We start from the raw sequence: 24,266 nt of genomic DNA, 5'->3' as shown, positions 1-24,266 counted from the left end.
ATAAGGGGCCTGGAAGAGAAATCAGCACGTTACCTCAGGGGAGTGGATTAAAGGGACCGACGTGCACCCTTTCTTGGCTCATCGCTTCCTGGATATGAGGGACCTAAAAGTAAATGGTGGTCAAAAAGAACAAACACACTTATTAGAGCAGTTAGAAAAGACTGTTTTGATATTTGCCAAGTTCCTTCTCAATAACATGTTTGGCAGCTACCAAATGACATGGTCTGCCCAGAGCTGATTTTGACGAAGCCTCTGGGATGTGTTAAAAAGTAAACCAGAGCAAATCACGTACTGGAAAGCATAACTCAATCAAGGAAAAATGTATGATTAAGGGTGACATGGGCAAGGAAAGCTTTGCCAGAGCTCAGGGTAAATATTTGTATCTGTGTGCAGAGAAAGCTTCGTGACGCTGATGTCAACCAGCTGGAATTTTCATTGTTTATAAACTTTTGTTGTTAGAGTTGAATTCTGGCAGAAAAGGTACCAAAGAAAGAGCAGTTTCCCAGCATGAAAGTTTGAATTGTGATAAGGCAGCTTGACCAGATATGAATGCAATGATGCAAAGTTTCAGCCACTTTTCCCTTCCAGAATTCTATTGCCAAGAAACAACCTTCTTGCCTTAATCCCATTGTGACAAAATTCATCAGAATTATGAAAAAGTTAAGATTTTATTTTGTTCTGTACTATAAGAATTACAGTTTTTTTCTTCCTTAATAGGATGATCAGAAAATAAGTCAGAATTTAAATGGATTTTTCTTCAAAAAAACTATTCTACAGAGGAATATTGCCACATGAACCAGACATTTTAATGATTGAAAATAAATGACTTGGGACGGAAACCAAGTTTTTGAATAGTGTCCGTTAACTTCGTGATACTACGCCATTTATTTTTTGCCTCATTGTAGGTCATTTCACATTTTTAAACTGAATTGTTTAACAACTTAAAGAATTTGGGCACTTTATTTAACTCACCAACTATGTTTATTAAAAAGAAATCTGTATTTTCTCACCAAACTATGTGTTGTACTTTTAAAACATTGGAGGTAGCCAAAATTATCAATCAAACAATATCACAACAACATAGGCTGGTATAAGAATTTACAGCAGTTCAGAGCAGGCAGAGAAAGAGAGTTGGTGGAAACTGATTGCTAATACTTAGTCTTTCCTCTCTGAAAAATAAGCACATGGATAGGGCTCATATTGGCAAAGGAAGATACAGTGAGATTTCCCATTTTCAGAGAGGGACTTCTGCCAGAAACCTTCTCTGAACCATGGATCTTCTGACAAGTACCTCTTGCCTCTCCCTCAGGGTAACCTGGAGGCTCCAACCTGAACCATTTTCAATGAGGGGTGTGTAGTAGATTCACTGAGCAAGAAATAAGGAGAATTCCAGATTCCTATCAAGTTAACCTCTCTTTTAATAATTGCAAGTTTTAAATATAGTTCAATTTGATTGGCGTAAGACAACACACTAAGACTTACGTAAGTAGGTTGTTTTTGAAAAGGCTGTGTTACATCCATTCAGGAAGGAGATCAAACTGGAGAGACCCCCACCTACCCCCTCTAACCCACAGTGAATTGGAGGCTGGCCCTGCCAACGCAGAAACAGGACGCGTCTCGAACATAACCACGTTACGCAGCTGCACTAAGAATAGAAACCAAGCCCCTGCTGGTGTAATTAAGAAATCTTCTCTTCCAGTCCCTGGGCTTTAGAGACCTGGATCACTAACTAATTCTAATTTAGAATGCTTTTTTGATAAGAGTCTTTGTAAAGTAGAAAGTGAGCTGAACATGAAAACTTTTCACTATAAGTTTCTGAGCTGGCTTGTCCCTCTTGTGAAGTAGAGTCGCTGGTGGAGAAATCAGCCTTCAGAGTGTGGGTCTGTCCAGGGGCTTGAGATGATGATGCTTTTCCAGGAGCTGACGAAGTGCCAATGACTTCCATCTGAAGTTTACAGTGTACTCACAGCCCATGGAACTCAAAGGAATGTGTAAAAAAATAAACACCATATGTAAAAGCTAGAAATCCAACCAGGTAGGAGCCCTGAGCTCAGATACACTTAGGTTTAAATTATGTTAAGGCACACCCAGATATAAAAGTAACCAACCTGTCACTGAGCTGTCCCTTTCTTATCCTCTTCCTACCTCTCAATGACAGGACATTCTCTAGGTCATTCTGTGTTGTGGATTGGGACCCTCTGGCATTATATTTTAATTAAATGGTCAGATTATTAATGCGTGAAAATCAGTCACTGCAAATGCTGAGCTAACCATTTTTCATACATAATGTGTCCATATCAACATTATAACAGCCATATACTAAAGATTGACATGGTCACTTTTAAAAGAGAAGCCCTGATAAATACTTGAGTTAAAGATTCTTGGGATCATATTAAGAGACTAAGAGGTCAGGTCTCATTGCTGATATTTTCTCCCTTGTTGTGTAATAATAGACAGCCACTCAGCCCCTCTGATTGTAGGTCCATTCTAGAAGTTCAACAAAGGATATCCTTGGCCATATATTTATGGTCTACTAACATGCATTCAACATATTGTTCAAAAGGGAAAGGATTCAGAATAATTTGTTAGAAACTAGCCTTATAGTCTAATACCCCTTGTTTCACTGGTCTAATATCTCTGCTTTTTGGAATCCATTCCCCTTATCTTTTGGAAATTCTCCTTCCTCTCACTTCAACCTTATGTTACTGTGGAAAGTACCAAGTTAATATAATTTACTTGTTGCCTAGCCATGTTTGATTGGTCCAAGTTAAGGAAATCAAAGTCTTCACTGGGAATTTGAGATAAGAATGAGAAATCCCAGCTCAGTTTGGATGCTCTCTTGAGCAGAGGAAATGCAAACATTGGGCCTGTTGATGGCCTTATACTTCACTGTGGACTTGAGAATGAGAAAAAGGCAGACTGCAGAAAGGGGACAGAATGGCATAACAAGTGGAGATCAACAAAGGATAGAGAGGTGGTTTTGAGTCCCTGCTACCAGCTTACCCAGGCGTAGCTACATCCCTCTCCATGAGATACTCCAATGCTGTTAAAAATCTAGAAGGACTACTGCTTAAGTGGAAAGTTGGGTTTCTGTTAGTTGAAGCAGCAGTTAGGGCTTAACTCCTACACCCACTGCCCTCTTTTCATTTCAAGGAAATGATCAAGGAATTTATTGAATGCCTAACGTTCACTAGGCTGTTGCCATTCATTATCTCATATAATCTCTTTAACAATCCTAGAACTTGAAATAGCTTTATTTCCATTTTACAAATGAACAAACAGCAGATCAGTGAGATTAACTATCTTATCCATGGTCACACGGTGAGTCACATCAGAGTGAGCCCAAACTCCATCCTCTTACGTAGCTTGCATATGTCCTTAGAAGTATAATTGAGGAAGAGAAACTCCCCTGCATTCAATAAAGAATATAATAAATTTCTCAGTATCATAAATCAAGTACATTTACAGATAAAGGAATGTCAATGCAGGAGGGAGTAGCAAGGAAAAGTGTATCAAGATAGAATTCTTTCCATTTCAAATGGCAGAAATTACACCCAAACTCCCTTATTCATTCAGGAACTCAAAGTCCAAGGGTCAGTCTTATTTTACACACAACTGGATATAAAACTCAAAAGAGCTCGTTGAGACTATTCTTTGTTCCTTGACTCTGCTTTTCTCATTGTTGTTTTCACTCACAGGAATAGTTTCTCCAATTAGCGTCCCTAAGCATGTTCCAATGTGGTTGTGGTTCCTGTAAAATGGAAACCTCTGGCCTGAAGGTTTTTCCCCATTACCCAAAGATGGAGCCTAGGCAAGAGGCTGTTATAAGACCTGGAAGTTGACAGAAAGCTGTCTGGCAGAAAACTCCAGGGTTCTGATATCAAGAGCATGGTATAGAAGGCAAGGGGTGGGCTTCAGGAGGGCACATCTCCTTGACTTCTCAGGGAAGGGTACAGCAGGAGAGAAACAGTAGCCTCCGGATGGGGGACCCAGTTACTCACATCTGTGAATGATACCTGGTAGCACCCAGCATCTTCAGACTCACAACTACTTAATATAAAGTCCAGGGGAAGGACAAAGGAAACGAACAAAACTCTTAAAATACCCCCGAATTGAGTCTCATTGGCTAGACCTGGGTCTCGTGATCATCCTTGACTCAGTTATCATTGCCAAAGGATTGGACTATGCTGATCAGCCAGTCCTGGTTCTGAGTATACATCCGATGTACAGATACTATCATCATCCTTATTTTATAAATGGGGAAATTAAGGCTTAAAGAATTTAAGCAACTTGCTTTGCAAATGACAAAGCAGGAGTACAACCCAGGACCGTAAGCCAGTGTCTTGTTATTAGCCACTGCAACATACATGGAAAATTTCATTTCTCACAAACTTAGCCCTTAACATTTGATGTCATAAATAAAACATTTGATAAAAGTCTTGCAGAATTGTAATTCTACATCTCAAATCCCGTAGCAAGTCAACGGAGAATACGAGTGGGAAGATGAGCACAAGGACCTTTTCTTCTTGAACCTATTCTTCCCTAAGGACAACATCCTCAGTCCAAGAAAGTCAGAGGATAAAGGAGTTTGAAACCTCACCTGGTGGACTTAGAAGTTGTTTTTGGGTTTTTTCATTTTTGTTTCTTTTCTTCATGGTTTTGACTACAGTACAAACTGTATAATTAATTTTGTTTGCCAGGGAGCAGTTTGGATTGAACATAAAAAGCAAAGTTTAAAAGTTCGGCTACACTCTTTGGAGGATATTATTATACCTTTCAAAATTCAAGGCCTAGGAGAATAAATCTTTTTATTTTTTTTTCTGTTTTAGTGTTTTATCATTATTAAAATAGTAGTAACAATCTTGAAATCATTTTTAAATGTTATGTCATTCATGAACAGTTACTATGTTAAACAGTTCAAAATTGTCAACATAAAATTTATGCATTGAGAAGTCCTTTTTTCTACCTATAGCCCCTCTTTATAGGTCACGACTTAATCACTTTTATGAGATTTTTTTGTACTTTTCCAGTGTTAGTAAAATTATTACATAAAACTATTCCACCATAACCGTTACAACTTTCAAGTTCCCATGTTCCTTACCAAATTTTTCCGTAAGGAAATCTTGCAAAATCAGAAATTTCACACCAATTTAAAGACACAGAAGAAAAAAACATGGGTGGAGAAAACTTGAGCTATAGCTTCAGGTACTCATACTATTTTTTTCTTGAAATCTTGCAAAGCTGACCTCAGTTACTCTTCAAAATATAGAAGGGATAGATTGGGTGCCAAGAAGTCACTGCAACTTCAATGTCTTCCTCTAGGTCCAAATTCCCATCGCCATAACCAAAGCTGCCAGCATTCGTGGAGCAGCCAGCTCCTGTCAAGGTCTCAGGACTGTGGGAATTAAAGAAATACATTCCCTGGAGTGTACAGTAAGTCATTTACTATCCCCCTGAGCCATCTTGTAAAAAAAATACCATGTGAAATTTCAGCAGGCAGATGGGGACATGAGCGGGTATTAATGGCATGTGGGTTTTGGTTCAACCTAGGAAAGACAGTAGTGGACAAAGTTGATCAATATTTAACACCTTTGAAATTATTTGTTGATTCTTCTCTAATTGTGTTGGGGAGGAAAAATAATTTTCCCTCTACCCTTCTGAGTTCTTGGCTGAGACCTCTGTAATAAAAGACAGATTGATGAGAGAAAAACACAGATTTATTAACACGTATATTTCATGTGTACATGAGAGATATCCAGGGCAACAAACTAACTCCCGAAGGTGGCTTAGAATTCAGGCTTAAATACCATCTTAATAGGAAAAAAGGAACATGTAGGCTTCTTAAGAGAGAGTAGAATAAATGATAGGAAGGATGAACGGGCCCTTGGAAGAATAGATGGGAGATAGGATAGTTTGTGACAAAGTTTGTCTGGGTGTAGTATTGACTTCTTGTCTCATCTCCTGTGACAAGAATCTATTTTCTCTGGTTGATGCAACTCCCTGAGAGGGGATTTCTGACAATTGACCTCCTCTTGGAGGATCTGTCTTTTGGCAGATAAGGGGAGTTCAGAGAAAGCCTCTTCATGCATTTGATGTTTTTCAAGTACCTTCAGCTCGCAATAATCAATATGCCGAAGTGACATATTTTGGAGTTGCATATTCTGCTACCCTTCACTTGATTCCAAACTCCATACAGGCAATTTTGTTCTCTGCTGCAGCCCCATTTCCTGACTTGCATGAGATGTTCAACAAATACAGAACAGAAGGCCTAGCAGAGGAGGGACCTCCCCTTCAAGAGGTGTTCAAGCAGGACTCAGATCTCCATCTTGAGAGAACTTGGTGAAGAAGCTGACCTGTAAGTCTCATCCAACTCCATGATTCTGTGATTCTCAGAATAAGGCTATCAGTCAGTAGTTACGTTCTTCTAAGGAAAGGCAGAAAATTGAGGGCACACAAAGAACTCCTGGCTCGGGCCCTGACGGGGTGTGGGAAGCGGGGCCTGTGCTGAGGGCCGAGACCCTCTAGGAAGTCACTGTTACTGTTCTACTGCCTCAAAGTCAGGAGTGGAGCCCGGAGGCCTGAAGGATCAGAGCGGAGGAATACATAAAATAAGTAAAACTCCTTACATCAGCCACAGTGCTTTTCCGTATTCCTTGCAAGAATGTCAAAGACAATGATTCCTAAAAATAATGCAGAAGTAAAAGCAGGTAAATAGTCTGGGAAGCAAAAAAAAAAAAAAAAAAAAGGCGAGCAAATAAATACAACGCTATCCAGGAGGATTAAAAGTGGAGACGGAAGCAGTAAATCAGAAACAAATGGGAACAGCATGCTATGTTTTCCATTGCCCTTTTTGACTGAACTCTCTAGTTAAAACTTCTCATCCAGTATCTTAGTAATGCGGTAAGCACCTGTAATTGGTTTATTACTAAAAATCAATGCTGTTAAAAACCCACCCGTCTGGAAAGGAAATCTAAGTATAAGCCTGATATAAATCGTCTTTATGCGATTGTAATTTCTGAATTGGTTATAAATACGTGCTTCTTTCTTAGGGGTGGGCTTCATCCCCACCTAGGGAAGGGAAGCCATAGCCCGGGAGAGAGGAGAGGCGGGCACACATACAGGCTCCAGCCCTAGGCCCAGGGACAGAGGCGCAGCTCTGTGAGAGGCTGCAGCTTCTTTCCGCAGCAGCCTCATACCCCTCGGAGGCCGGCTCCTCCCCTCTCTTTAACCCGCGGGAGCTGCCTAGCTAGTGGACTCCGCGGAGAGAGATGAGAAGGGGTTCTGGCTGAAGCGGGCCACCGGGACTGCAAACATCTTGTATCGTCTGGAATAGTCTCCACTCCTCTCTCCATCCTCTTCCAGCAAGCATTTCTCCTCCTATAAAACAAAGAAAAGAAATAAAGCTGTAATTACGTTTTCACACTCTCTACTAATGATAAGCCCAGGAAATAACCCCTTCTCTCCAGACTTCAGTGAGCACGGATTTGGGATCCATCAAACATTATTTCAAAAGGGCCGTGATTATTCGGCACTAGAAATTGAAGGGGAAAAAAGTAGCTACCAATTCAGATCTTTTAAATCAGTCTTCTCAGACACACACATTTGGAGTATTTGAAAACTTTGCCCTCTGTAGCCTGTTACTCCTTCTCGGTGAACTTCACCTGTGAGCGGCCTAGGAGACTTTGGATGTGGGGAGATAGATAACCAGGTTCCAGAATCATCAGAAAGGCAAACAGTTTTATAACTCTCTCTCTCTCTGCTTTATTCCCTGAAGAGGCAGCCCAGACAGAGCATGGACACTGTTTCTGCACGTGGCAGGGGTGGTCTGCCTCACATTTAGGCCTAAGTTCTAACAGCCAACTTGTCAATGAATGCCATTAGCACAGATGTGCCACAGGCACTGGGGGACAGAGCGGCGGGCAAGCTCAGATCCGTGCGGGAAGCGCAAACATCGGGTGGTAACAACTTTCAGTCATTACTGACCTGGGCTCTGTTCAAGCCAGTGACCTAGAAACGAAGGGCTCCAAATCCCATTACTAATTCCCCGAGCCATCAAGTCTCCCCCATGGCCTGGAGCTCGTCCTGAAACCTAGGTCTCCTGTTGAAATGGCATTAGACAGCAGCCACTCGTTGGCAGGCAAGGTTTTTACAATAAAGAGGTGGGGGGGGGGAGAGGAAAATATGCACATACAGAGTTGGCTTTAACTATTATTTTAAAGTTTTTCAGCTCCTTTTTTAAACCTAAAAACCTGAACCTTCTTTAAAATCAAAAGCTTGCCAGGAAATACAAAAAGGGTGTTCAAACAAACACAGCCTTCTATTTTGTTTGAATAAGGAAAATACACAGGCCCCCTCCCAAACCGAGGAATAATGAGAGGAAACCAAAGGAGAGGAAGTCGTTGAAAAGGAAAGAAAGAGATTAAATGAGTATTGCAAGGACGAGAAGAATATTTACTGCCAAAGTAAGAAAAAGGAGCTAAATGAAAGGACCCTTGAACAGCTTTCCTCTCTCACTTATTATCTCTGTGTCGCTCTCGCAATCCCTCTCATCAAAGAGGGACAATTATTTTTCAGTAAAAAGTAGGATTTTTGTGAGTTAGGTGAAGCCCGTGCAAGCGAGCTGGATAAAAATGGCATGTAAAGTTCTGTCTTGCCTTTTAAGCAAAAAGCTCCAGCTTTACAAATAGTCCTGTAGATGGAGCTGCACTCTGCAATTCTCAGATGGCAGCCTCAACAATGAAGCAATTGTTTCCTGTCTCCACTTAGCAATTCCTCCCTCTCTTTCGGTTCTTTCTAGTTGCACGTTCTATTTATTTTAATGTATACCTTTGTGTAAAGCCTGTCTCTGAGTGGTTAGATACCCCGTTGATATGTGGCCTTCAACGGGGAAAAGGGAGTGCAGCCTATTCCCATGACATCCTAGGGCTTTGTAGAGCCAAAAAAACCTTCTCAGGAACACCTAATCCTTGGGCTCGGGCCAAGTACCACAACCCTTCTGTACAACTGACATGGGCCACTTGGGACGCTTGAGAGCTTTAGGTGTGTCTCTCTGAAGTCAGCCCGGGCCAAGCATGAGGCAAATGTGCCCGACCAAAGAAAATAAATTATGTGGGCTCCAATTTTCAGCAGTTATGAAGTATTAAATTACACATGCGAAGAATTCACTTCGGGATTAACCCTTTGGAACCGAAACACAATCTTGTCACGACGCTTGTAAAAAAGAGCGTGCTCTGTGGAAGGCCTGCCTTTCCAAAGACACAGAGGTGGCTGAGCAGGAGGCAGAGATGCTGAAAGAAATAGATGGTCATTAAATGCAAATATGTTAAACTGCCAGCTGGGCATGGGAGAGGGGACGTGTTTGAGGGGTTCTGTCCTGTCTCTTAGGAGGTGCTGCTCCCTGTGTACTCTTTCAATGATACTGTAAAGTTTATGAATTCACTGCAGATGCCACTTTCAGCACTTAATCAGAACACATTTGATTGTAATTTGCACAGCCCCTGTAGCTGCTTCTTCATTCAGCTTTAGGGAAGTGGTTGAGAGCCACTGGAAGTTGACTGAAATCACAACTGTAGAACTCCTGAAAAGACGTTCGTCTTCTGTGACTCAGTGAGCCGTAGGAAAGGACATCCTGCCCTGCCCCTTTCAAGAATTCCTGGTTCCCCATAACCATCTGAAGCACTAAGCTGCTGGGACAAGATGTGGCTGAAACTTAAGGTATAAACTCTACAGTAGAAAAACAAAACACGGCTGTTTGTTTCCCTTGTAAAGCTATTTATTTACCGAGCCACCATAGAAAGCGAATCTTCAACAATAACAGGAAGGAATCGATCTTGAAGAATTAAAAACGATTTTCTTAACGAAGTTAAGTTTTCAGTGAAGTGTGTGTCTTAAGTATGCAAAGCAGGTTTGGGGGCAACATGCAACCTTGGCCCTCTTCCCCTCAGGTTCCTTGTCAGAGAGCGTGTGATCTATAAGAAGAACACTATGTTCAGGGGCTGGAAACTGAGTCGCCGAACAGATCGCTCACTTGTCACACACGTGCCCCTGGAAAAACATAAGTGTTCAACGATATGCTTGACAGACACTGTGGAACTCATCCACTTGCCTCATTTTAACCAGAGGAAACAGGCTGGCAGACAATCCACGAGTTGCTCAAAGCCACACAGCTAGGACTAGAAGCCTCCTGACTTCCCGGGTAGCTTGTTGCTTCTAAAACAGCAGATCTCTAATTCGAGAAATATCTCTATTTCTCTATGCCTAAGCTGCTCCCATCTGCACAAAAGAATAACTATCTTTTCAAATACTTCCTATTTTGAGTTATATGGAATATTTTGGGACACGTAGAGATTAGCTAAAATAATTTAAGGCTAATAAATGGGTGCATGTCTGTTTGTATGTCTAAAAAGAAGAGAGAGAGAGAGAGAAAGAAAATGAGGGAAAAGGAGAGATCAAGACAGAGGAAGAGATGAAGCTGTTGACATCATATGGTTGTTGGGTGGAGTAACTAATAAAAGTAATTGCTAAGCACTGCGAAATTAGACTGCTGTGTAAAGCTAAACCAGGATGAACCAGAATTTGCAAATGTCATGAGACTTTTATTTTCAACAGGTGGCATTTGAGAATGCAAACTATTAGCACCCAAATGAGAGCCCGATGTGAAGGGGAAGAGACGTGGGGATTTACACACTTGTGAAATCAGGGTGACTGAAAAACATTGCTTCATGTCTGCAATCTTCTGCAGATCCACGTATCGAGAGGAATGACTGATTAGAGATATGCATAGAAATGCTTCTCTTCTTTCTGTTGGTCATAGGTTAACACAAAAGAAAGGAAAAAATGGTAAGAAAATCTGCTACAAAGGGAAAAGCTGTCTGACACTGCTTGTGGACAAATAAGTGTGAGCCAACAATGAAAATGAGGAAAGCAATAAACAATGCAAAAGTCCACCCATTGCACCCATCAGGATGTTCTAACCAAATTGTTCCGCCTGTATCAGATCCACCCTCATATATTTACTCAGATAAGAAAGAACTTTTTGCTGGCAAGCACCTCAAGTTTGATTTATCACTCACAATATGAAAAGGCTGCCAAGCAAGCCTTTATAATTCCCAGTTCTTAAAATTATTGTCATCCTCGGGCGTGGAAATAAGGCTTGAGGTGGTAGGTGTGTACTCAGTACTCCTGGCAAGAAGTGGGATTCTTGAGGCTGGTTCTCTTTGCCAAAAAAGTATTATAAAGGGTTCCTAGTCCATGTCAGACCTAAGGAAATATTTCCCCAGGCTGCTTGCAAATAGCAAGGGATCTCTGCCGCATGGCAGATGCCCTAAGAATAAACTATTTCTGCTTAATGTTGGATGTGGACTAAAGCATCCTAATGATTACAATGGTGACCTGAATTACCTGGTCAAGAGGTACCATTTCTCATCCCCAAGATTTTTCTAAAATGATTAGTCTAAATTTGTGAGTCTGAACTCTTCTTCGTGTATTGGATGACTGATTAGGTCAGTTGGTACTTTGAATATTCACGGGGTAAGGGGCGTTCAGGAATTTGCCCACAGTGAGGAGTTAGATATAATCCTTATCCGTCTCCTCCAACCCTACCCTTTGCAAGAAATGTATACCTTAGAAGTGGTGAAGTTTAAAGGATGCATGACTGAGGCAAGATTGAAATGTGTAATGCAAGAAACTTAGCGGAAATCAAAGATAGGTTTGTAAAAATCCTGACTTCCCAGCCCTACTTCAGTGTATCTTAAAAAAGGCCAGATGTCAGAGTCTCCTAACTTAAGTCTTGATGGCATCCTTTTGAAAAATAATTTGATTTCAAGCGGCAGGCAGCCCCCTCCAACGTGTGTACAATTCAGTGTGCGTGTGTATTTCTGAGGTGAGGTTTTGGCCTGTTATCATCCAAAATAATCTTTAGTTTCTCTTTTTGTCTCCTTTGTTTGTTTGAATATACAGTGAAAAATAGCTGTTAGAACTTTTTGATAGAGTGCACATATGATTTTCTTTTAAAGACAAAAGTATTTTGACCAATGTGTATTATGAGAGCAGATTTTATATAAATATATGTGTATAAAGTAAGCTCATTTGCACATGGCTCAGGGGAAGCTAAACTCGCTATAGAAACTTTCCTAATGTTTATTTCAACCTAGTTTTCAGATTTCAATATGTGTTGAGAAAATAAAGGCAAGTGGGTAATTGTAAAGGAAAGAGAACTCTGGCCTGTAGCTTGCATTTGTCCTGTTGTGATGCACAGAAGAGACCGACTGGCCTGAGGTGAGTTTCTTCACCAGTCAGAGATCCAGATCTGTTGGCATTCTGTTGCAAGGCACTGGCCAGCAGCACCGTTCCTGCAAAAAGCCAGTGAAATATGTGACTCTTAATGTGTTTAAGTCTATCTATTGATCTATCAATCTATCTATCCTGTACTACCTATAAATCTATTATTATTTTTTTTCATTCCAGAAAGGAGGTCATGTAACCTACATAATGTAAAATTGTAATGTAATAAAGTAAAATTAAAGATTACATGGTTTAGGGAATAGAACAAAGATAAAATAAAGTAGGAAAGATAAGATGAAGGCAGAGGTGAGATTGATTCATAAAACATGTTCCCTGAGGGACTTTACATGTCCCATGGGTGTTTAGTAAGTTAGACTCTATGTTTTCAGAAGCAAGTGTAAAAGGGGAGTTTCAAATTACTTTGTGATTCACAGTGTTCATAATATAAGGAGATAGTTCTCAGGAGAAACATGACTATGCATGATTTTAGGACCAGAAGAACTTTCTTTTGTGGCGCCTCGAAAAAGAGTTCAGGAAATTCAACCAGTGCCTAGCAATAGCATCATACTAAGGTTCAAGTCACTGAGAAGAACTCTAGGTACACATTATGAGTGTGCTTCTGATAAAGCCACTCTTTCTCTGACTGCTCTGCTGGGTCCTCCTCAAAGAACCTGGCCACTGAAGCGCTCCCCTACTCTGTCTCTTGTCACTTCTTGGGTGATCTCATCCAGCCTGGTGACTTTAACTGCCATCTTTATGTGGACAACCCTATAATGTGTCTATCACAAGTGCCTCTCTTGAGCTCCAGACTCGACTTTTCCACTGATATGCTCAATAAGCATCTCAAATTTAACATGCCAAAAAAGAAAACGATGATTTTACCTCCAATATCTGCTCCTTCCCAAAGTTTGCAGACACAGGAAAATGTAAGTCCGCTACTTCATTTGTTAAGGCCAATAATCTTAGCTATCCTTAATTATTCTCTTTCTTTAATATTGCCTTTCATCATTTCTATTATACCTTTCTTCAAGATGTCTTGGGTTGGACCATTTCTCTCTCCCTTTATTTCCACAACCCTGGACTAAGCCACCATTACTTCTCTTCAAGAACATTTCTACTTTTTTCTCATTATATTTATTGTCTGCTTAGTAGTCAAAGTGATCCATTTGATAAATACCTCAGATCATGTCAATACCTTGCTTAAAACCTTTCGTTGGCTTCCATCAAATTTTAAATAGAACCCAAGTTTCTTCACATGGTCTATATAGCCCTACAAGTTAAAGTCTTCCTTATTCTCCTCACCCTCATTCCCAAGCTTATTTCATCTTAGGTATGCTCACCACCTTGCTGTTTCTTGAACATGCCAGACACAGTTCAGCCTCAGGGCCTTTGCACTTAACTGTTCTTTCTAGTTGGTATGTTCTCCTAGTAAACTAAATGACCTCCATTAAGGTCTCTAATCAAAACGCACATTTTCAGATAGGTCTTGCTTGAGTATTCACCTCCCCTGCCTCCAGCACTTTCTTCTCTTGCCCTATTTTGTTGGTTTTCAGAATACATAGCATTAACCAATACAGCTTTTGAGCATATTTGTTTCTTTTCTAGATTGCTCCTTGAGGACGAGGAATTTGTGTGTTTTGTTCATTGACAGATATCAAGTGCCTAACACAGTGTTGGCCTCATTTGTAGGTGACGAATAGAAATAAACTTGAATTAATTAATGAATAAATCAAGGAATAGATTTTTGGATTACTTAGAAGTATAGGTAGTTTGCATATCCTTCAACTAATTTTTGACAAATAATGTTTTCCTTGCTTAACTTTTCATAAGTATTGATCAGCAGGGAGTTTGAGGTCATTCTCCCTCACAAATGACTTGGAGCATAGCTTTTAAATTAAGCTACATATCAAGGGCAGATCCATATGCTTTACCAATAATCCATATGCCTGAATGGAAGGCCAAGTGACCTCCACTTGGAGATGTGTCAAGGAAGTTTTGGGTACACAGATAAGATCCTCTTTCAAAAAGTCAAATAGAATAGGATAAGCACTTATATCACCAAATTTCAAGTCAGAGTGCCACACCATGGTGATATTAACTTGGAAAATTTTCAAACACAGGTAACCAAATGCTTGCCATGGACATTTGAAAATGACACACAATAATAAAATTTTAAAGACAAAACCTCTGTAAATGCACATAGACCATTTAACCTCCCAGTTAAAGTGGGTGGCCAAGATTCACCCAGGCATTTAATATAACTTGTGGTAAAAGATCATTGACTATAACTCACCAAAATATGTATGGTCATTATGCGTTTTTTATTGATGTCATATTAAATTACTACAAACTTAGCATCATAAAACAGCACCTATTTATTATCAGAAGCCCATTGGATTCTCCTGGGTTCTCTGCTTCCAGTCTCACAAAGCCAAAATCAAGGAGTCAGCAATACTGCATTCCTTTCTGAAGCTCTGGGGGAAAGAATCCATTTCCAGGCTCATTCAGGTTATTGGCAGAATTTATTCCCATGCTCTTGTAGGACTGAGGTCCCCGTTTCCTTGCTGGATAGCCAAGATTCCTTCTCAGCTTCTAGATCCTATCCACATTCCTTGGCCTGTGTCTCCCAATAATTTTAAGGTCAGTAGTGACAGGTTGAGTCCTTTTCATGCTTCATTCTCTCTCCTGCATTCCTCAGCCACATCTCTTTTGCTGCTTTTCACTTCAGTGGGGAAAGGTCCTCTGCTTTTGAAAGCTCATGGGATTCTCATCCAGATAATAAAAGATAATCCCCCTACCTTAATTTCTGTACATATAATTCCATCTACAAAGTCCATTTTGCCATATAATGTAACATATACACAGGTGAAACACCAGGGGTGATGATCATTGTGGGCCCAAAATCCTCCCTACTACTGGCCATTTCAAAAACATAATTTTAATTTTAGAACAGTTGATTGGTAGCTCTTGTTTTTGAAGACAAATTGCAATCAATGTTCCAATTTGACCAAAACACTTCCAATTTATGGCAAGACCACAATGTCACCATGCTGTCTGCACATGACCAATGTCTATTTCTATATTCTCAGTGCTCAGTGATTTTCCCTGTGACCTTGAGTAAAATTAAAAGAGATGGGGCTAATCAAGTTTATTTCCCAAATAATTTCAGGGCAAGAGCTGTGGCTCCTTTGTACATATTATGGTGTGTACATTACACATCCTTTCTAGGATTCTAGAAAGGACACAGGGCCAGACAGTCTTGGAAACTAGCATCGGTCTACTTGGCAAAGGCCTAAAACCAGCCAGGTGACTTCTGTAGACATGCCTAAAAATACTACTAAATTTTCCCATGTGAGCCTTTTCTCATAAAGGAGGTCTGTTTGAGTAAGGAAACATCTTTACTGTAAGTCCACATCCTTTGACCTAAGAAAAGTGTAAAAGGATACTTGTCTGAGATTTTTGTTTAGGAGCCCAGAGATTAAACTTAAATCACTGGAATCAGTGGGACTCAGAAAATATAAAGACATACACCTAACTTCTAATTCAATCAATTTCTCTTTTCTTTGAGATGTTTATTTGGCTCTTATGACAAGCTCTATTTACTTTCATACAGTTGAGCATATTCAAGGCTCTACTTCACCCACTTCAGCTTCATAATAAAAGGGGAGGAAAAGCAGGATTCAGGTATTTGTGTGTATCAGAGATATAGAACGAGTAATTATGCAGCATTTCCTAATAATCTCTTCTGTCCTTCCTTCCTTTCTTCTTTTCTTCTCTTTTTCCTTCCTTCATCAAATACTGATTAAGCACTTATTATACAAGGATTGTGCTGGTTTCTAGATATATACATATGAAGAAGACACAGTTCATATTCTCAAAGTGTTCAGAATCTAGAGGCAATGTCAGGTGTATCTTTGGAGCATAACAGTAAGAACACCTGAGTGTGTCAAGGCATAACAAGAGGAGGAAGAAATGTTTGAAAAGTATTTCAAAGATGAAAGGCAGTAGTGAAATGGGCAGTTAAACAGAACTATTTTGCTCATGAAAGAACACAGTGTGTTTGGGGAAATTCTCAAGGTCTGAGTGGACCATGGGTGTCTGAAAAAAGTAGCAGTGGTTGAGTCTGGACAGGTAGGCATAGGTCCAATTGTTAAAGAAAGTGAGAATATCAAAGCAAAAATATTAGGCAATTGGGATTTATACTAAAATTACATTAAGGAATAAAAAATGGATATAAGTCAGAGAGCATGGGAAACCGTCTCAACCAGATCCATATCAGGACTCAAAAGAAGTGGAATGTCATTCAAAATATGAAAGCCAACTTAATACCCTGCTATTCTCTTAGGATTTAGTTTCTCTTTGCCTTTGCATTTTGTCTGCCAGCAAGCAACTGCTGATTATATTCTCCTTCATGCTCATAGCTTCCCTTTGCTTGTGATATACTCCCTTATATTTGCTGGCTTCTGCTAAATGCCTTCTACATAGGTGTGTAGATTTCAATGCCACTCACTTGTCTGCATCTCTCTCTGTGTCTCCTATGTTAAAACTCGTCAAGAAAAAGAATGTACCTGGATTGGTTAGAACTCTATCTGCAACATCAAGTGCTCCCAGAGAGCAGAGATCTCGGGCCATCTGCTGCTCATGTCATGTTCCTGCCAGTAGACAAGTGTGTTCATCAGATACCCATAGCACAAATTTAAGAGACCGTGGCTAAGGGACCACCAGCAGCAACATGTCTCAGAAATGCTGTCCATTGAAAGATTCAGAACATTATTGAATAAATAGGATGCTAAGGATTTGACATTTATTCTGTGGGTGACAGCGATTCACAAAGGGATTTTAAGAAGGAGAGTGAATTGATTGTGTTTGTAGGTTAGAAAGATCATCAAACAGGGAGGATGGCTTGGGTCTGTAAAGAAGTACAGACAGTTAGAGAAGAGCAAATTGGGAGATCATTGCAACAATCAAGGAAAAAATAAAGTGCAGGGGACCAACTGAAGTGGCAGCATTGTGAAGGGGAAGGGGAGGGAGAAGACGCAAGTGCAGTATTTAGAAGAGTTTATGCTCTGGAATCACACAGGCCTGTGTCTGAAACTGGCTCTGACACTAACTTTGTGACATCAACAATCATTCAACCTCTCTCAGCCTCAGTGATGTCGTGAGTAAAATGGGGGAAAATCCAATGTAGACCTTGTTAGACTGTAGTAAGGTCTCCCTGTTGTTGAATGAGAAAATTAACATAAAGTATTTAGCAAAGAGCCTGGTATACAGCAAGCACTCCATAATGTCAACTCATAGTAGTTTTAGAACATTACTCTCATACTTCTGGCTTGTATGACTTGCTGGCTATGGAGAGTAGTAATCAGGGTAAGGAGGAATGTCTTCCTAAAATCCTGAATCACTGGCTGGAAAGTCAGAATTAGATCATCTCATGCTATCATCATTTCTTCATGTTCCTCGGGGAGATAGGAAATCGACAGCAAAGGTAGATAGAAACATGTAATGTTTGGGAGTTTCACGTGATTTTCTGTTTGGATGCAGGTACTAGTTAAAGATATGGCTCAGACAAGTTAGAGAGTTATCAGTTATGGTATCAATATTCCACACTGTAAAATATAATTCAAGAACACTTCATCACAAGTACAGCAACATCTTAGAAGAAAAAATGGGTATTGACTAACTCAGCAATAAGGAGACTTCCAAAATAAGTGACATGAAAAGGCAGGTTCTTAGGAAGCTTTATCATATTTTGCCCCTATCATGAGAATCCTCACCTTACCTTTGGTTCTAACAGGTTATGAAAGCAGAAATCTTGGGATAATAGAGGAGAAAGCTATGCGGAAGAGAGACTCGAGCTACACGATTTCCTCCTGGTTGACACATTTTTCCTTTCTTTCGTGACTCTAAAGAGTACTAGAATCACAAAAATTCCTACTTCTCTTTTCCCTCCATGAGCTTCTTTAAAGATAAATCCATGTCTGTTTATTCAGTAACAATTTATGTACAATTCTTTCTTTCTAGCCCTAGGCTAGGGTCAGCAATATCTACAACTATCAAGAAATCATTAGTCCGCTCCATGAAGTAGGAGGTCCAGGAAGAACTTGTTTTAGAGTTTTAATCAGGTTAATAATGAGATATAAACACAATTAAAAGAATTTTGAAGATTCTAGTGTCTTCTATTGCTAGAAGCATTCTGTTTGAAGGTGTCAGTGATGTTCTCCCACAGGGTTGAAGACTTCTAAAGAAAGAAAAATGGTAGTTTTCAACTTTGTAGTTCTTTATTACTTAGAATTTCCCCTCCTCTGTCTTTCTCAAAAAAGTTCAGTGCCAAGTGAAACTGATGTAGAAGTCTTTTCTTGGAGACCTCTTTGTGGAGCTGCTTGAGAATGCAAAAGAATTGCAGTAAGTGATTTTTTGGCTGCACAGTTTGAGTTTGTCATATACATAAAAGGTAGCCTCTAAGTACAGAGGTGGCAGTGAGGAGGAGAATAAAGAGGGACTGAAAGAAAGGTCCTCCCATGGGAATAACTTCTCCATTCAGTTGGATTCTTTGGGTCCCTGTTGTCATTTATCCTCACTACATTTGTGTCAAAGTTGTGCTACATTATAAATTAATCAGGATGGGTAAATACAGTGAGAGCTACAACTGTCAGGCTGAGTTCAAATTGTACTATAAAAAGTAACTAAGAACTACTCTGTAGGAAGAAAAATTATTTTGAAAGGGGCTTTAAATATATTCATAGTCTTTTTTTCTATGTCATATTCCTGCTTTTAGATTTAACTCTAAATTCAAAATATCTTTACTTTTTACAGTAGAAAATATCGCCATTGTTACGCATTTACTTAATAATTATTTATATCGCATCTTCTACATTGTCCCAGGCACCACAGTAGATACTGGAAATGCAGCAGTGAAAATATATAACCCCTGCCTTGAAGGATCTCACCAACTGATTATGATCAATAAGAATTTATTTATCTTTTGCATGTATTTATTTTGGTTGATTTTGAATCTAAATAGCATATGAAATTATCCTGTAGTCAAATAATTAGTAGCCTGAAGTCATTGTTGTGATGAATTAATTAATTAAAAAACTGTAGAATTATCTCTATCAATTTCTATTTCTGAATGGAAGAAACATAGAACTTTTCCAATTGTGGGACTATTCCTCATGTTCCTATAATTCAGAACAGATTTTTTCGTGATGCATCATATTGCATTGATTTGTTCAATGAAGGTACAGAATATAATTGTGAAGGAAAATAACATAGACAAAATGAAGTAATGAAATTGTCTCTGTCTAATTAAAATTAGCAACTTACGGTTAAAACCAAGTCTGGACTGACATTTCAACTTGACTCATACTTAGGCTATTTTCTTTCCCCCTTCTTGGAAGAGATCGATTAAGACGGCAGTCCAGGTTTTTGTAGATTTAAAGATTCTTAGATTGTTGAAGTGTTTTTATTTTCCTGATTAAGGCATCCTTGAGGCTGTAAAGTTTCAATTATTAATATTGGACTTTCATGGATGTATTAGCCCTGTTGACACTGAATTTCATTTTAGGCTATGCCTTCAAATTAAAGTGAAATAGAGTTCTAAGGCAGATGTTTGTGTAAGAGCTTTGCCACAATTGTGTATATGTTTCGGGCAAAAGGTATTCTTTCATCCTGCATTGTAGGGTTAACAGCCTCACTTCTCCCCAATCTTTGCATATGTTTCAGCACCGCTGTGAGCCAGAATGTGTAGCCATCCAGAATTTTTTTTATATTTACTGTGAATAGCTGTTCTTAAACTATATCTATTTAATAACTTCTTATAAACAACTCAATTCTCATTTCCTCCTCATAGTAGATCTCTATAAGAAGAACTCCTGCTAAATTCAAGTTTCCTTACAGAAAGAGAAGAGAATTCAAGGCATATATTCATAAGTCATGCATTTCAGTCAGCTTAGCAAACATTTAATGAAACTACTGCAAGTGTAAGCTATTTCCTAAAATGACTACTCCTTTCCGTCTTTCTTTTTAGTCATAAGTTAACTTTGATCCTGTAATAATATTTTAAACAGCAATGTAGTTCTCTTGAGAAAAAGAAAAGGGGGCATGAACATGTTAGTGGGTATACAAACAGGAAAATAACCTGTAAAAACTAGAGATAAACAAAATTCAGAATATGTGAAGCATTAGCTAGGGCCGATTTGAAGGACTAAAATTGTGTCAGAATTACACAAATCCAGAACAATAGGGTGCTTCAACAATCAATAAGAGGGATCCAGCAGTGGAAAAAATGAATATGAGAAAAGTATTGGAAAATTGGGACCATGAAGAAAGAAACTGACATTGCTTAATCTGGAGAAGAAATGGTTTGAGGAAAACAATAGAAATTTCATCACATGAAGAGTTATTTTATAGATGATGGGGTCCAGATGTTTCCCTGTCCCCTTAGCTAATATGGAATTATGAGACAGTAGAAATTTTAGGTTAATTATTATGACTATACAGGCTGAGAAACCCTGAAATTATTTATCAAGAGATGTGTATAGGAAGATTTATTCAGCCATGCAAATTGACATGGGGCCAGGTACCCATAGGGCCTTATTAAAATTAACCTTCAAACAAGAAGCTGAGGTTTTGATGGCCCCAAGCATCACAGATATGTGCATATGTGTAAAAGAAACAATTTTTTTTAAAAAGGAAGAAATCTGATATCTTTCTATTTGAGATCTTTCAGGATCTTTATCCTACCTTAACTGTCACCGAGAATGGCCGTTTTGTGTGTGTGTGTTTTCTGTTTTGCAGTGGTTTCAGTTGAATGCCTCCATAAACCTAGATACCTAGAAATGAATTCCCATTTGGTGTATCTAGGTAGAACCTGTTTCTAAGAAAAGCAAAAATGTAGTCTTACTACATTTAGAGTAGTAAGACTTTCTCGAGAATGCACAACCGCTGAAGTATATAGGATAAACTCACTGTTACTAACTTCCATGAAAGCTAGACATTTTGAGGCACATATCACTTCTTTTTGCATGGAATAGCCCCGTTGATATCAAAAGAGAAAATTAAAATGAAACAAGACAGCCATCCGGAAGGAGCAATTTGGATAGGATAGAGGATTTGAAGTTGTTAATTTTTTCAGCTAAATGAAATGATGAATATAATTCTTTTATTCTATAATATTTACAGAGCTATAACTCTCAAAATCACAAAATAACATGCATAATCTTAAGCAAATGTTATATTTAATAATTATTTATATCAAAAGTAACATTGAAGAGATCCATTTTTGGCTTAATGGAGTAAGTCCACTATAGCTCATCTATTTCGTTGACAACAAAAGAAATCTTTAGGCAAATTGTTTTAAAAAATTTACAACAGCTACCTACAGATACCAATAAGTAAACAAAAATGTGAAACTTTGGATGAGAGAGAAAATTTGAGGAAGAAAATGAGTCTCCCCCTATTTTTCTTTTTACCCATGACTAAAACTCAAAAAAAACCATTGAAAATAGAAGCAGGAAGAGGGGCCCCTGTGGACCAGAAGGTATTGGTGACTCCCCTAGGTATAAGATCCAGAGAAGCAGATATGCTAATCCTAATTTTGGTGTGACCACACACAATTCTCAACTTAGCCCATGAGCTATGCATGTGTGGAACAGTCCTAAACATGTATCATAAAGGCTTTGAGAATTGAGCTGAGATTTGAGTCACTTCCATAGGACTCAGAATGACCCTGAACTGTGAATGCGTGGACAGGCCCAAATCAGCATAGCAAAGACTTAGCGAGTAGAATTTAAACTTGAACTGAAATAGTTCAGGGGGAAGCGACTGAATTTACAGTCTGAATACAACCAGACTGATTATGTGGCTAAAATAAAAATATCTACAATCTCTAGAGGATTATAACGAGACTCAGAGTCTGCACGACATAACATTTGCAATGTCCAGAATACAAGTCAATAGTACCTGCCTTGCAAAGAATAGTAAAAGATGATTCAAAAGTGAGTGATGAGACAAGAGTTTTTACAACAGCTATTGAAAGTATACTTCATGAGGTAAAGGAAAGACATCCTTAAAATGAGTGAAAGGATAAACATATTCAGCACAAAAATAAAAACTATAAAAATAAATCAAATGGGAATTTTAGAATTGAAAAATAAAACATCTGAAATAGGAAACTACATACAGAATGAAGCTGGCAGAGAAATGAGGAAACTGAAGATAGATTGGTAAAAATGATCATATCTAAAAAGCAGAGAGAAAAAATATTTAATTGAAAGTAGCCTCAAGGGCCTGTGAGAGAATATCAAAATGTCTAGCAAATATATTTGTGGAGTTCCAGAAGGAACTCTGAGAACAGTAAGAGTAAGGCAGAAGAAATATCTGAAGAAACAAATGATGAAAATGTCCCAAGATTTTTGGAAGCCTTAAATTTATAAATTAAAAAAGCTCAAAGAATTCCCAACATGATAAACTCAAAGAAAACTGTGCCTACATACAGATAATGATGTGGCTGACAATCAAAGACAATGGGAAAATATTGAAAACACCCAGAGAAAAATGGCATATTACATCCAGGGGAACAATGATTCATATGATCCTGGGTTTGTCATCAGAAACAGTGGAGGTCAGATGATAGTAGAAAAGTATCTTAAAATTGTAAATAAAATTACTGTCAATCCGCAGTTTATTCCCATTACAAATACACTTCAGGAGTGAAAACAAAATGAAGACAGTGGCCATTAGACATGTTCAGTAAGAAATGCTAAAGGAAGTTCTTCAAGTCGAAGGGAAATGATACTAGAGGAAAATCTGAATCTTCAGGAATGAAGAACAGCTAAAATGGTGAAGAGTTGAGTAAATACAAAACACTAGTTTTTAACCTCTCAAGTTCTATAAAAATATGTATGACTATTTAAAGCAAAAATTGTAACATTTCTTAGTGAGGTTTTCAGTTTATGTAAATGTTGCATATTTGACAGCAGTAACATAAAGATCAATGGGAAGGGAGGTAGAGGTTCCGATATAATTTCAGAGTTTCTACAATTTACGTGAGATTGTCCAATGTTGGCTCTCCAAGTAGACTATGAAAGGTAATGCATGTATATTTTGATCCTTGGGGCAATCTCTCTCTCGGATGCACCCATGCACACACACACACACACACAAATTAGAAGGAGATAGAGCCAAAATGTCAATATTTGAATTAAACTGAAACATTAAAAATATTTAAATAATCTAAAAGAAAGAAGAAGAGATCAGAGGAACAAAAAAGCAGATGGAAAAAACATAAAACAAATAAAATAGTAAACATATTTCAAACATCCATTAATTACATTACATATTGTCTAAATAGTGCAATTATAAAGCAGGGTGAATAGGTTGTAGAAAAAGTAAGACTCCACTATATGTGGTCTACAAGAGATGTATTTTAAATGTAAAGACAACCAAAAGTTGAAATAAAGTGGACAGAAAAAAATATACCATGTAAACAAACAGAAAGCACAAGAAAAGAATATTTTAATATCAGATCAAATAGATTTCACACAAAGAGTACTAAGAGAGATAAACAGCACATTTTATTATCTAGAAGACGTAAAAATTACCAATACTTATGTGCCTACAAATAGAGACATATTAAGCAAAAATTGAGAGAATTAAGTGGAGAAATAATCAATTGCACAATCGCAGAAGAGAATTTTAACACCATGCAATAAGGAATCGGGCACCATATATTTTTTGTTTGCTGACGGCTTTTAAGCCTCACCCCTCCCTCGTCTCCTTGTGCCCCACATTTGGGCAAGCTCATCAGAAAGCTTGGCGACTCCCTCCTTTGGCACCAGGGGGAGACCGAAATCACTGAAAGCCCTGCTCACCTGTGGGAACTCTCACCTCAGTCTCATCTCCTAATCACAATAAAAACCCAGACCACTCTCCTTTCCTTGCTCTCTCAAAACATTTTAGGTCTGCTTGAGACTCCATTCTGCTCT

Source organism: Equus przewalskii, chromosome 17 (assembly GCF_037783145.1).
Source record: "Equus przewalskii isolate Varuska chromosome 17, EquPr2, whole genome shotgun sequence".
In the NCBI taxonomy this organism is placed as follows: domain Eukaryota; kingdom Metazoa; phylum Chordata; class Mammalia; order Perissodactyla; family Equidae; genus Equus; species Equus przewalskii.
This window is presented reverse-complemented; position numbering follows the sequence as displayed.